This window comes from Haliotis rubra, unplaced genomic scaffold (assembly GCF_003918875.1).
Source record: "Haliotis rubra isolate DU_JTF1 unplaced genomic scaffold, ASM391887v1 Scf23, whole genome shotgun sequence".
NCBI classification, from domain to species: Eukaryota; Metazoa; Mollusca; class Gastropoda; order Lepetellida; family Haliotidae; genus Haliotis; species Haliotis rubra.
In genome coordinates, this window is record NW_025766336.1 from 1,723,211 (window position 1) to 1,736,867 (window position 13,657).

Consider the following 13,657-nt stretch of genomic DNA (forward strand, 5'->3'; position numbering starts at 1 on the left):
TCTAACTGCCAGCTTCACTGTTGTATACACCATCTAACTGCCAGCTTCACTGTTGTATACACCATCTAACTGCCAGCTTCACCGTTGTATACACCAGCTTCACCGTTGTATACACCATCTAACTGCCAGCTTCACTGTTGTATACACCATCATCTTCACCGTTGTACCGTTGTATTACACCTAACTGCCAGCTTCACAGTGCCAGCTTCACCGTTGTATACACCATCTAACTGCCAGCTTCACCGTTGTATACACCATCTAACTGCCAGCTTCACTGTTGTATACACCATCTAACTGCCAGCTTCACTGTTGTATACACCATCTAACTGCCAGCTTCACCGTTGTATACACCATCTAACTGCCAGCTTCACTGTTGTATACACCATCTAACTGCCAGCTTCACTTGTATACACCATCTAACTGCCAGCTTCACCGTTGTATACACCATCTAACTGCCAGCTTCACCGTTGTATACACCATCTAACTGCCAGCTTCACCGTTGTATACACCATCTAACTGCAAGCTTTCACCGCTTCACCTGCCAACTTCACTGTTGTTGTATACACCATCTAACTGCCAGCTTCACCGTTGTATACACCATCTAACTGCCAGCTTCACTGTTGTATACACCATCTAACTGCCACCGCTTCAATCTGCTGTTGTATACACCATCTAACTGCCAGCTTCACCGTTGTATACACCATCTAACTGCCAGCTTCACCGTTGTATACACCATCTAACTGCCAGCTTCACCGTTGTATACACCATCTAACTGCCAGCTTCACTGTTGTATACACCATCTAACTGCCAGCTTCACCGTTGTATACACCATCTAACTGCCAGCTTCACTGTTGTATACACCATCTAACTGCCAGCTTCACAGTGCACCTCACTGTTGTATACACTATCTAACTGCCAGCTTCACTGTTGTATACACAATCTAACTGCCAGCTTCACTGTTGTATACACCATCTAACTGCTAACTGCCAGTTTACACCATTGTATGCACCATCTAACTGCCAGCTTCACCAAGCTGTATACACCGTTGTATACACCATCTAACTGCCAGCTTCACCGTTGTATACACCATCTAACTGCCAGCTTCACTGTTGTGCACCATCTGCCTGCCATCTAACTGCCAGCTTTACAGTGCAATTCACTAACTAACCTTCACCGTTGTATACACCATCTAACTGCCAGCTTCACCGTTGTATACACCATCTAACTGCCAGCTTCACCGTTGTATACACCATCTAACTGCCAGCTTCACTGTTGTATACACCATCTAACTGCCAGCTTCACCGTTGTATACACTTATCTAACTGCCAGCTTCACCGTTGTATACACCATCTAACTGCCAGCTTATACCCATCTAACTGCCAGCTTGTATACACTGTTGTATACACATCTAACTGCCAGCTTCACTGTTGTATACAACATCTAACTGCCAGCTTCACAGTGCCAGCTTCACCGTTGTATACACCATCTAACTGCCAGCTTCACCGTTGTATACACCATCTAACTGCCAGCTTCACCGTTGTATACACCATCTAACTGCCAGCTTCACCGTTGTATACACCATCTAACTGCCAGCTTCACCGTTGTATACATACATCATCTAACTGCCAGCTTCACCGTTGTATACGCCATCTAACTGCCATAGCTTCACTGTTGTATACATCCATCTAACTGCCAGCTTCACCGTTGTATACACCATCTAACTGCCAGCTTCACCGTTGTATACGCCATCTAACTGCCAGCTTCACTGTTGTATACACATCTAACTGCCAGCTTCACCTTCACCGTTGTATACACCAGCAACGTTGTATACACCAGCTTCACCGTTGTATACCATCTAACTGCCACCTTCACCGTTGTATACACCATCTAACTGCCAGCTTCACTGTTTTATACACCATCTAACTGCCAGCTTCACCGTTGTATACACCATCTAACTGCCAGCTTCACCGTTGTATACACCATCTTGCCAGCTTCACAGTGCCAGCTTCACCGTTGTATACACCATCTAACTGCCAGCTTCACCGTTGTATACCCATCTAACTGCCAACTTCACTGTTGTATACACCATCTAACTGCCAGCTTCACCGTTGTATACACCATCTAACTGCAAGCTTCACCGTTGTATACGCCATCTAACTTCACCGTTGTATTCACCGTTGTATGTATGCACCATCTAACTGCCAGATTCACTGTTGTATACACCATCTAACTGCCAGTTTCACTGTTGTATACACCATCTAACTGCCAGCTTCGCCGTTGTATACACCATCTAACTGCCAGCTTCACCGTTGTATACACCATCTAACTGCCAGCTTCACCGTTGTATACCCCATCTAACTGCCAACTTTACTGTTGTATACACCATCTAACTGCCAGCTTCACCGTTGTATACACTATCTAACTGCAAGCTTCACCGTTGTATACGCCATCTTACTGCCAGATTCACTGTTGTATACACCATCTAACTGCCAGATTCACTGTTGTATACACCATCTAACTGCCAGTTTCACTGTTGTATACACTATCTAACTGCCAGCTTCGCCGTTGTATACACCATCTAACTGCCAGCTTCACTGTTGTATACACCATCTATCTGCCAGCTTCACCGTTGTATACGCCATCTAACTGCCAGTTTCACTGTTGTATGCACCATCTAACTGCCAGCTTCACCGTTGTATACACCATCTAACTGCCAGCTTCACCGTTGTATACACCATCTAACTGCCAGCTTCACCGTTGTATACACCATCTAACTGCCAACTTTACTGTTGTATACACCATCTAACTGCCAGCTTCACTGTTGTATACAACATCATATTGCCATCTTGATCGTTGTATACACCATCTAACAGGATCCCAACTCTACCTGCGGCGTGTAGCAAGCATTGGTAATAGTTGGTTTTGTAACTAAGATGAAGAAGCGTCTATCATATGACGATCTGACCACGTGCATGATAACTGTCAGTGTAAATACAGCTTTATTTATTTGGTGTGTGACCTCCCAGTTACAGCACCACACGCATATTGAACCCACAAGCACCTGCCGTGTCAACCTCCACCCTCCAATCTTACCGATCTCGGCATATAGGGGGGTGACCTCAAGTATGTCTATGGCTTGCTACGGCAAATTAAACTATCCATGCACATTCGGGTACCTTCTCCAGTTTTCAACACAACGGGAGAAGACAATATTTACACTTCATTTCGTCAACTGTGTGGGGTCATCATTATTAAAAATATACTGAGGGAAATAAATAAGGGATCACATGAAAGCACAAGTGTTCCTTTATGTTTTCCAGGTTTCTTCACAAGCGTTGTATCATATAGCTTGTGAAGAAACCTGGAAACAAATAAAGGAACACTTGTGCTATCATGTGATCCCTTATTTCCTTCCATCAGTATATATAACAAATATAACAGCGATGAGAAAGACATCGGTCGAAATAAGGGTCTTTTTGTAACAGTGCGTAGCTCATCACGCTGTGCCACTGACCACTGGTTTTACTGCTACGTAAGCGATCATTGTCCACTTGGTCATGTCATGCAACCTTTTCGATTCATATAACTGTGAAGTGTCATTTTAGATTTAACCAGGAGCCCAACTGAAGTGACGTACACATCTCGCTGAAAGCTTAACCAGTGACATGCAAATTAGACTAAGGCTTAGCCTCTGAATATATATAATTTTGATAGTAACAAACAAGCCCATTTATATTGAAAAGGAGCCCTAAGGACCAGCTGAACCTGACTCTACCAGGGCTGACGAAGAGGGCTTGGCAGTAGTGCATCCTACCTATGCGACGCTCTGACTCACCAGGTGACGAACAGTGCATCCCCTTGTAGCCCCGGAAGGGTCCATCCGGGGTTATCACTTTCATGATCACTTTGCAGTGTCTGAAACAAGGTGTACAGATGATAAAGTACTCCACAGATGCTGGGGGCCACACCCGTTGCCGTGGCTACTGTGGTGGGTGGGGGCTGGGTGTCAGGTGGGATGACTGTGGTTCTAGGCCAGCGTGGAAGTCGCATCACAGGACAAGACATCCCTATCTTCACCACGTATTGTTTTGCATTGATGGATGGAATTACAAGCTGTGTTTTATCTCAATTCAGAGTTCGTGGCATTCCTGTCACGACCGACATAAAGGTATGCCGACTCTAGACGCCTCAACGGAGGCCAGGTGACCGAGTTTTACAAGGACAGTTATTGCCAAAAGTAGGTTTGATAATCGGTCTGTCAGTACCAATTGTTGAGCAAAATTGCATCATTTTATCTGAATATCTGAGTCGATCTAATCGTCATCATCGGTCTGTCAGTACCATCGCTGTGAAAAGTTGCGTCTCATACCCAAGAGAGGGTCCGCTTATCGTTGGTTCGAATTTAAAGATGAGGTTCGTGAGCTCACAAAAATAGGCATGTGTCCATTCTAACCATTTTAGACTGACAAGACATGATATATATTGAATTCAATTCAGATCTGAATTTCTAAGCGATCAGACGAATGTACAGTACACTATTCCTCATAAATTTAGAGGTGAGGTGAGGTGAAATTGGGTTTAACGTCGTGCTCGAGAATATTTCGCTCATATGAGGACGTCATAAATTTAGAAGATGCAAAGATATTTCTTCGAAATAGGTGCATCAGCATTAACGGTGTGAACGATGTGCCGTCACTGTGTCGGCTCTTATTGAATCCGGGGAGGGTTTATACAAAATGTAGTTTATATAAGAGACACCAGGCAGTATAGGTGATCCTCATGTCCACGTGACCATGAAGTGTGATGTAAACCGCCTCCGTGATCTACCAAATAGAGCATCTGTCGGAAGGTTGGCCGTCAGACAGGCGATAAAGTAGTGTACTTGTTGTTGCCTTGCCTTGCCGTAGTCGGATACAAGGACAGGTCAGTCTTATGTTTCTTTGAGGAGTATGCATGTTAAAGTGCAGCAGGGTACCTCAGCGAGCTAGCACTCAAAACACCGGCATTAGTCCGGGACAGTACAAGCTTTCACACATTCACGTGCATTCACGCAATATCATTCTTATGTATTGGTAAGTGTTAAAAGATTTCAACGCCAGCTTCACCTCACCTCTTCTCCAAAACTTTATGTAGCTGTCGCAGACATATCATCACGTGACTTAATGTTTCTGCCATATTACGTTACTTTATCGTTTAGCCTGCTGGGATGCTTAGTATTAAACAATTTGAAAGGAGTCTGCAGATATTGTTTTGTTAAGATGTCAAGATAATGAGGAACAATTCCTGTGGAGGCTGAAATAGGTGCATCGGCATTAACGGTGATTGTTGTCAACGATGTGCCGTCACCGTGTCGACTCATGGAATTGTACAAAAATGTAGTTTATATATGCGTCCTCCAACAGGCACCAGGCAGTAAAGGCGATCCTCATGTCCACGTGACCATGAAGCGTGATGTGACGTGACATCGCGTGGCGTGATGGCACTGAGCGACCTCTAGCGGGACTCCAGATCACGACGGGTAACTCTTGTGTCGCCAGGGTAATAACAGGAGTCGGGGAACAAAATGAGGCAATGGCTACCTCATCATTGTTCATCATGGTGATGTGAAGGTGGGTGCGAGCCCCGGAATGGCTGTTTTTTAATGGATGATTTAACAATCCGTTCCCATGAAATGGTTATCAAATCATATTCGCAAGGTGCATCTACTTCAGCGTTCCGGTCCAGTCGGCCGGTTTTACACATGAATGTGTCTTCGTAGCAGCAGGATAGGGGATTCTTGGCATTTCATCGTTTTCGCAATAAATACCATATTACATAGCGTCTGACAGCCTTGACATATGTATGGGCGAAATTAGAATACCAGCATAACGCGGGCCATTTGCCTTTTAATAATCAACCACACAGGTACGTGTGATGGCAATATAACAGTCGTAGTACAATGCTCAACTTCATTATATTTAAAAAAAAGTTAATTTCAATTATAAACTTTCATTGAAAAGGTTTTCTTTAGAGAAGCAGTTCGAATTATAATACAAAAGGTCGTCAAGGGAAATAAAGCATAGTCTATTTCAAACAGTAGCAGCACTATTTAGAAAAGCTTCCTTCAGTAATTAACCAAGCGATCTGAGTTAAACCCCATGCTAATAAAGCGGATCTTTCGCACTCATGTAACCCGTACATCGACAGCTAGCATTGTGTCTGTCAACAAGTTCAATCTGTACGAACTATTCGTTAAAAACTCAGAGAGGTGAAGACATGAGAAATATTCATAGATCGACTCTGTAAGGTAAAGTATTGATAAGCCCTATGTGCGACAAGTGAATTTTTTTAAGTACCAGCAAGTATAAGAGAATAATAATACTTTATAGACAATGCCAGAACAAATTGGTAACATTAAACACTCGTTCCAACACCCACCATTCCGAGTCACCACGGTGCAGTGCAGTTCTATTATCAGATTCTATAATCAGCTGATCTCAACACGTGCCAGGTCGAGTTGCAAGTGGCCACTTCCGGTACGAGCAGACGACATATATCTGTAATTGTTACGTGCCAATGTTTGTGTTTGAGCGTTTCCTGAAGTCAAAGAACGACCTCTGCGTGCTTCTGCTCGCGGAGATGTTGCGGCCAAGTCCGAATTACTGTTGTTGGAGACTTGCTTTGAAGTCTCTACGGCCGACCTCTGCTGAACTCGTTAATAACAAAATCTATGTTCACAGTACATATACACACCGGCTAAGACTGTACCTTCTCCTTCCACTGAGAACATTGACGCAACCCTGGTGGCCTCCTTGGGACAACATAACTACAGTGCGCTGGTGCAGATCACTCAACCGAGATGGTTGGGTCTCTGCTATCTAATGACACCCCGCTCGGCCACTGTTGGAGTGTTGAGGTTGTCTTAATTAGTTACTTGTTGAATATATTGGGTCCACTCACTCACTAAAACAGCCCCCTTCTCCCCCCCCCCCCCTCTCTCTCTCAGGAATATATGTATTTTATTAAATCAAACCTAGATTATAAAATATAATGCAGCCTGCTCTTTTCCATACTATGTAATCAGTCTCAGTGGTAAATGTTTTAAATTGATAAATGTATTGTGTAAAATTGAATAGACTATTTCATAGACTATACGTTCGTCTAGAGGATCAGTGACAGGATAAACAAGCCAAGATAGGCACATAACATTACCATCATGTCACGGATGATTCATTAAAACATAATACCAACTAGAAACCAGACACCTGGAAGGTCCTGACAATAGTTATCGGACCAGGTGTCCAGTGTTCATGGCCGGATTCATCATACGCCAGTGTCGATGTTCCCCCGGTCACGTTCCTCAGGTGTATGTAAACATGGTCAACACCGTAGAATGGCATCAAAGTGGATTGGTTGTTGATTGTTGGAACGATGTGATCACATGTCTCCTTCCAGGGCACGCGCTGTGTGACCAACGTTAACGTCTCAACAATGACGTTACCCGTGTAAAAGACGTCCAAGTCGCAGGCCTGTTACTTTTCCCGATGTTAGATAAACAACGGTTGATCTCTCCAACCAGGGGTGTTCACATGGGTACAACCCTACTATAATCACCTTATGAGATGTTATCACGGGGAATGATGGGGCGGACAATACTCTGGTGTAGTAGGAGATGCCACAAAAGCGATGTACTGTCTATTAAAGCATAAATGTAAATATACCACTTGATTGTCTCATGTCAGCTTTTGATGTTATCATATCACCAATCGTTACATACGGATCCGAAATATGGGGGTATGAGAAATCAGAACTTATTGAAAGTGTTCATTGAAAGTTTTTAAAAAATGTCCTCCGGTCTCAGAAAATCCACCCCAAACTTTATGGTTTATGGCGAATTTGGTAGAGCCCCATTTAATATAAGAATTTATGTTAATATGTTGTCTTTTTGGCATAAACTCGCGTCCACTGAGACGATCAAACTATCTCATGTTTTATAACAATATGTTAGACATGATTATGAACAACACCCTACGGCATACCCTTGGTTACATTCCATAAAACAATTAGACAGAATCGGTTTATCCGAAATATATGTAAATCCCTCGGCATATTCTACAAAGTCTCTAGTTTCGAAACCAAAGCAAATTCTAACAGATCAGTTTATTCAAAAATGGCAAGAAGATAAATGTTCCAGTTCTAAGGGACTTTATTATCAACATTTTAAAAATCACTGGTTTTTGAAAAATATATTTTATTTCCAAACTCTATATATATCCCTATTTTGAAATTTAGAACCTCAAATCTAAACCTTCCGATCGAAACCGGCAGATGGCAGAACATACCGAGAGAAGAAAGATTATGTAAACTATGTGACTGTAATTTAGTTGGTGACGAATTCCATTATCTTTTTAAATGTACGTCACTTAATTCCCTAAGAAAATCATTCATCCCCGAAAATATCACAATTAGGCAAATTTATCAACTCTTAACAAGGTCATGTCGCCTGTCAATTTTATACTTAGCAAATGTTTATCCCTTTTTATCTCTCACTTGTATAAATTGTTACGTAAATAAGTCATCATCATGACGCATGTTTATGTACATTTGTAAATATTGTATATTCTTTGCTCTTGTACCACCGACGGTGGTTTTATGAGAATAAAGAAGTTGAAGTAAAACCATGACGACGAGTATGCTGCTGACTATGCCTCACAGTCCCTGAAGTACACATTTTCCCTTCCGCCCAGCCTTTTCTGCAACGCTAAAGAATAAAATGAAGCAAGTCTGGATTTCCTCAGATTCGGGCTCAGAATCTCCCATCTCACTAAGGCTCATTTTCAATTTGTGTGAAGCCCATTTCTAGTGTCCCCCGCCGTGATATTGCTTGAATATTGATAAAAGCGCCTTAAAACTAAACTAAACTCACTCATTCCTTTTCAATTTAAAGGAACTATTTGTTTCGACCAAACTTATAATCATAGACTAAACATTAGTCAAGGTGCTGACAATCGTGGCAACCCGGGGTTCTAACCCACGAACATAGGTCTCTGGCGTGCCCAACACTGCAAGCTGATTGCGGCGCACGGGACGACAGGGTCTCCCGTGCCCCGTAAGATGAAGAGAAGGTGCCCCTCAAACACACCCATGATGCATTGCAACGTGTCTATAAGCGTCAAATCGAAGTTATATCTGGTGCTTTTGGTATATAATTATATATGTTAAATATGAAAACTGTGATAGCTGCGTCTAGGCATCTCGGAGGAATATATATTTAAAAATAAAACACTCAGGTTACGGATTTGGCACAGTAACCAACTTTATTCAAAGTGGTCAGCAAGCACTGAAAGCCATTTTCTCTTTATGACGTACCTGTTATTTACCTATCCCCTGCCCCCCCGCGTTCCCCTTCTATTGTCCAGGTGAACAGAATCAAAGGACGGAGAAATACAAAATGGAACATTTTGACTCAAGGTAATTTCCGAACGCCAAGTCCCTGTAGGGAGATGTAAATGCAATTTGGCCAATTGGATTTCACCGCAAACACTGCGGGAGTCCTAATAACACGCCCAATAATCCCCGGATATTCGTAAGTCTCCCAAGTGCTCCTCCTTTATCCGTCCACAGGCCGGCGAGTTAACTGCGCTTACAAATTGACTTCTTACCTGAATGGTGACTTCAAACAAGGCCGCTTAAGGAAGCGACGCATATACCTGGTGATTAGAGATATTCAGGTAAATTACCTGTACCGCTCTTGTTCTCTGATTAAGCGCAGAATTGTAGGGCGGCGAGGTCAGACCACCAGGGTGGCTCGGAAAGGGGCATAATTGACCAGGTGCAGGACATTACCTGGTGGACTACCGCTCGGTCCAGGTATGTTCACTCAACTGTACATTGCACGACTTTCAGACAGTGAGTGACTGTTTATGCCACTTTTAGCAATATTCCAGCAATATCACGGCGAGGGACACCACAAATGGGCTTCACACATTATGCCCATGTGGGGAATCGAACCCTAGTCCTCGACGTGACGAACGAACGCTTTTACCACTAGGCTACCCCACCTGGCCTTTACGCCACAGTTTTGGGACATATCTGTTCAGGAATCCCCAACAGAATAAGGAGTTTACCGTTAAACTGTATCAGACATAACTGTGTAGAAACCGGCCTTTCGTCCAAAATATAAAGTTCAATTTCCTTTTCAAAATTGGAGTTTCACAATTTTCAGTGATGGAGTTAGTGAGTGAATCAGTCAGCAGTCAGTGAGTACGGCTTGACAACTATTTTAGCAAACTTTCAACAGGATCACCAGGGGGAAAAGCAGATACAGAGTTTAGAAATCACACACACACACACACACTCTCTCTCTCTCTCATACACACACACACACACACACACACACACACGTGAAGGAGATTGATTAGGGTAACGTATTGGTGATGGATCAAATGAATCATGAGAAAAAACTGGCGAGGCGACAAAATAATGAAGTGGCATAAAGGATCATGCGATCGGCAACGGAATAATACAATGCCCATTCAATAACGGTCATGCTATTATTAAGATAATTATATACGATATAAGAGAAATCGTATGGATAACAACTTCCTGGTTTATTTTTCACAACGTTTCTGGGCTGGTTCTTTCCCCTTCTTCAGGTGGATAATGGTGATAGTGAACAGTACAGTATATATATATAGATGTACAGGAAGCCAGATATGTAAACTGAGTATATACAAGGGAAGAAGGAGGTATAATTAAGTATGTACAAACAATGCAGTGAGATCAAAGAGCAGAATACAATGATAGGGTATGTATTTACAATAAGGGCAAGGGTGTGTTTACATAGCAGAGTGGTTAAAGCAGATTGACTTTGAGAGTCTATGATTTCTGGGTGATGAACCAGGCGCTGGGGAGGTAAACCCCTTGAAACCTACTTGTCAACTGGCATATTTCCACATAAGACTTCGCTCAAACAAAGTGTAAAAGCCGCTGTTTAGAAGTTCCATTCCTCTTGTTGGACAGATAGGATAACAGTTGATCCAGATCTCCAGTGGTTCACACAGATACACAGCGATCGGTGTGTTCATCCAGCATGGACATTGTCTCGGGAAGACCACCTGTACCAAACCTCGTCCAAGTTACTTGTGCAGGTATGTTCCAGCATCAGACACATTAAAGATACTGTGTACCTGTGTGAGAAGTGTGGACGGTTATATAGTGATCCGTGTGTTCATGCTGTCGTGCAGTGTGATAACTTACTCACTGTGAGAGATCAGCTGTGGTGTGAACTGATCAATATTGACCCTGTGGACTTCAGTGTATGGTTCCTTGTCAGACATTGAGATGGTGTTGTGTCTTCTGTCATGTAGGCCGCAGTATGGACTTAATGCGGAAGACTCGAGAACATTTACCAGTGTGTCTGTAAGATACATTCATCTGACGTGCAGAGAAGTCACACAGCACTAAGCAGTGCAGCCAGCTTTATGAGAGACATTGTGTCACGTAATGATGTGACAGTGGTGTGAATATTATCTTTTGCAACATGTACTTTGTACTCTCCCAACCTGGAGGATAAATAAAGAATTATGTCGTCTACTATTACCAGTATCCAGCGCGTGGTCAGCTGATGGAGACGACTTCGAACCGGAGTTATCTACATTCTTTTTTCTCGGCAAGGCATGAGTTGAGAAATATTCCTCATCGCAGTGCGTCCTAAACTACAAACTCTCGCAGTGTTCAGGAGTCCGGTTTCCATACCCCGTTACATCTCGAGACTTATCCATACCAGTAAAACTGAAAGTGAGTACTTCCTGGTGATATTCAAACATATATCTAAAACATTTTATGGACCCGTGAACATCCGGGTTAGAACTGATCTTCAGTAATCCATGCTTGTCGCAAGAGGCGACTAATGGGATCGGGTGGTTGGACTCGCTGACTTGGTTGACACATGTCATCGGTTCCCAATTGCGTAGATCGATACTCATGCTGTTGAAGACTGGATTGTACAGACTCGCCGTCATATAGCTGGAATATTGCTAAACTCACTCACTTACTCATTCATACCTAAAACATTTTAGAATTGCTATTAGTTCATTTGCAGATAAACAGACCAGGAATATAAATATCTATCTGGTATAGACCTTTATCGAAGGGCACTCTCTTCCTCGTCATTTGACTCCAGCATGTGAACCAGTGTACTTGGTGTGTATGTTCCGGATTCGACTTCTCCCAGTCTCTAGGAGCCAGTGATACTTGGCCATCCTACTTGCTTGGGGCGTCTGTCTGTTTCTTCATACATCTGTAAGTGGGTATAACAAAATGTCGAAGCTACTTTCTAAAAGTCTTGTTCACGTTGGTGACAGACGTGGCCAGAAGCCGGCGCTACGGCGTGTATCCTCGCCAACAGTTGCGACATAGCCCTGACTGTATGTCTGTCAGTCTCAGTCTGACACTGGCGCTTTGTGTTTGAGACAGACAAAATATAGAAGTGTCAGTGTGTATCGCCGGAGACCCTATCTATCATTGTTGGCCAGACTTACAGCGACATGGACGCTGTTTCACCTGTGTTCTTGTGGCGTTTTTGCGAGTCCAGGTGTGTTTTGCCAGACAGGCGGAGTTCGTTAATTTCTGGTAATGGCCCCTCTCTCCATTCAAACGGGTGACTGGTTAGAGCAGGGGTGATCTCTGGGCTCCGCAGGTGACATATGGGGTAGAAGTGCTTGGTCTTACAACGTCTCCAAGTTTCAATCAAGAGTACTGCTGAATAGTTCTAACACGGGAATAGAGTCGACTATTATCCCCCACCCATACTGCTGATACAGCTAGTACGTTTATATAGCAGGTGGATATAACTAACACCAGACTGTTTTGTGTCAGGTACAAAACATAAGAAATAAAACTTTATCCTGATAATTGATGTGTCTATTTCAAGTAATAATTTTTATAACTATTAGAAAAAGTGAGCCTCCTAGTAAAGGTTATATCTGTATAAGCTTGTAAGGTCTTGCAAGTTACATCGCTTGTATTTATAGGCTCGTGGCCTCATAATAGTGAACATCTGTCGGACTGTGTGTTTTGTCCTATATTTTGTTCGATATTTTAGTCGAAGCGCGTATAACGAACTACGGTTATCACGAACAACAGATATATATCCCCGTGAGTTCGTTATAATTGTAATCCACTGCATGTCAAAATTGATATAATCGGTGTAAAACGTCATTCACTCACGATTCAATTAAACATTATCAGGGGCCATTTAATCTTATATATTATATGGTATCTGATATTATTAAGGCCTTCAACAAAACACCAGTGTCTATCTAAAACACTGATTGCATGTGCTCTCGCTGTGGAATGTTGGAGACACACAGTTGCTTCCTTTACTTGAAAAGGTTAATCATATCGTTAGTTTGGTTATCGTTGGGACAACGAAGCCAGATCGCCAGGAGTCGCTGGGCCTCGCTTTGTTCTACAGATGTTACTCGTTCTTTGGTTTCCGGTTGCGCTGAACATCAGCGTTCATATCTCGAATAAATGCAAACCTTGTTTTCAAAGGTGATTATCAACATTTCAGATCATAAATTTAACACTTTCTAGTTGATATCAGATGATCGTTATGTTTTCCACAACTGTTCATGCAATAACGACAACAGTTGTATGCCTCTGATCCGACCGA

General features: G+C 42.8%; 1 long non-coding RNA gene across 1 annotated transcript; it reads left to right on the plus strand.

The window, feature by feature from the left end:
* The first annotated feature begins 11,319 nt into the window (after nucleotides 1-11,319).
* Nucleotides 11,320-12,896, plus strand: LOC124277933. Its single transcript, XR_006898942.1, has 2 exons — nucleotides 11,320-11,778; nucleotides 12,083-12,896. It is a non-coding gene; the product is annotated as an uncharacterized LOC124277933 (long non-coding RNA).
* The last annotated feature ends 761 nt before the right edge of the window (nucleotides 12,897-13,657 follow it).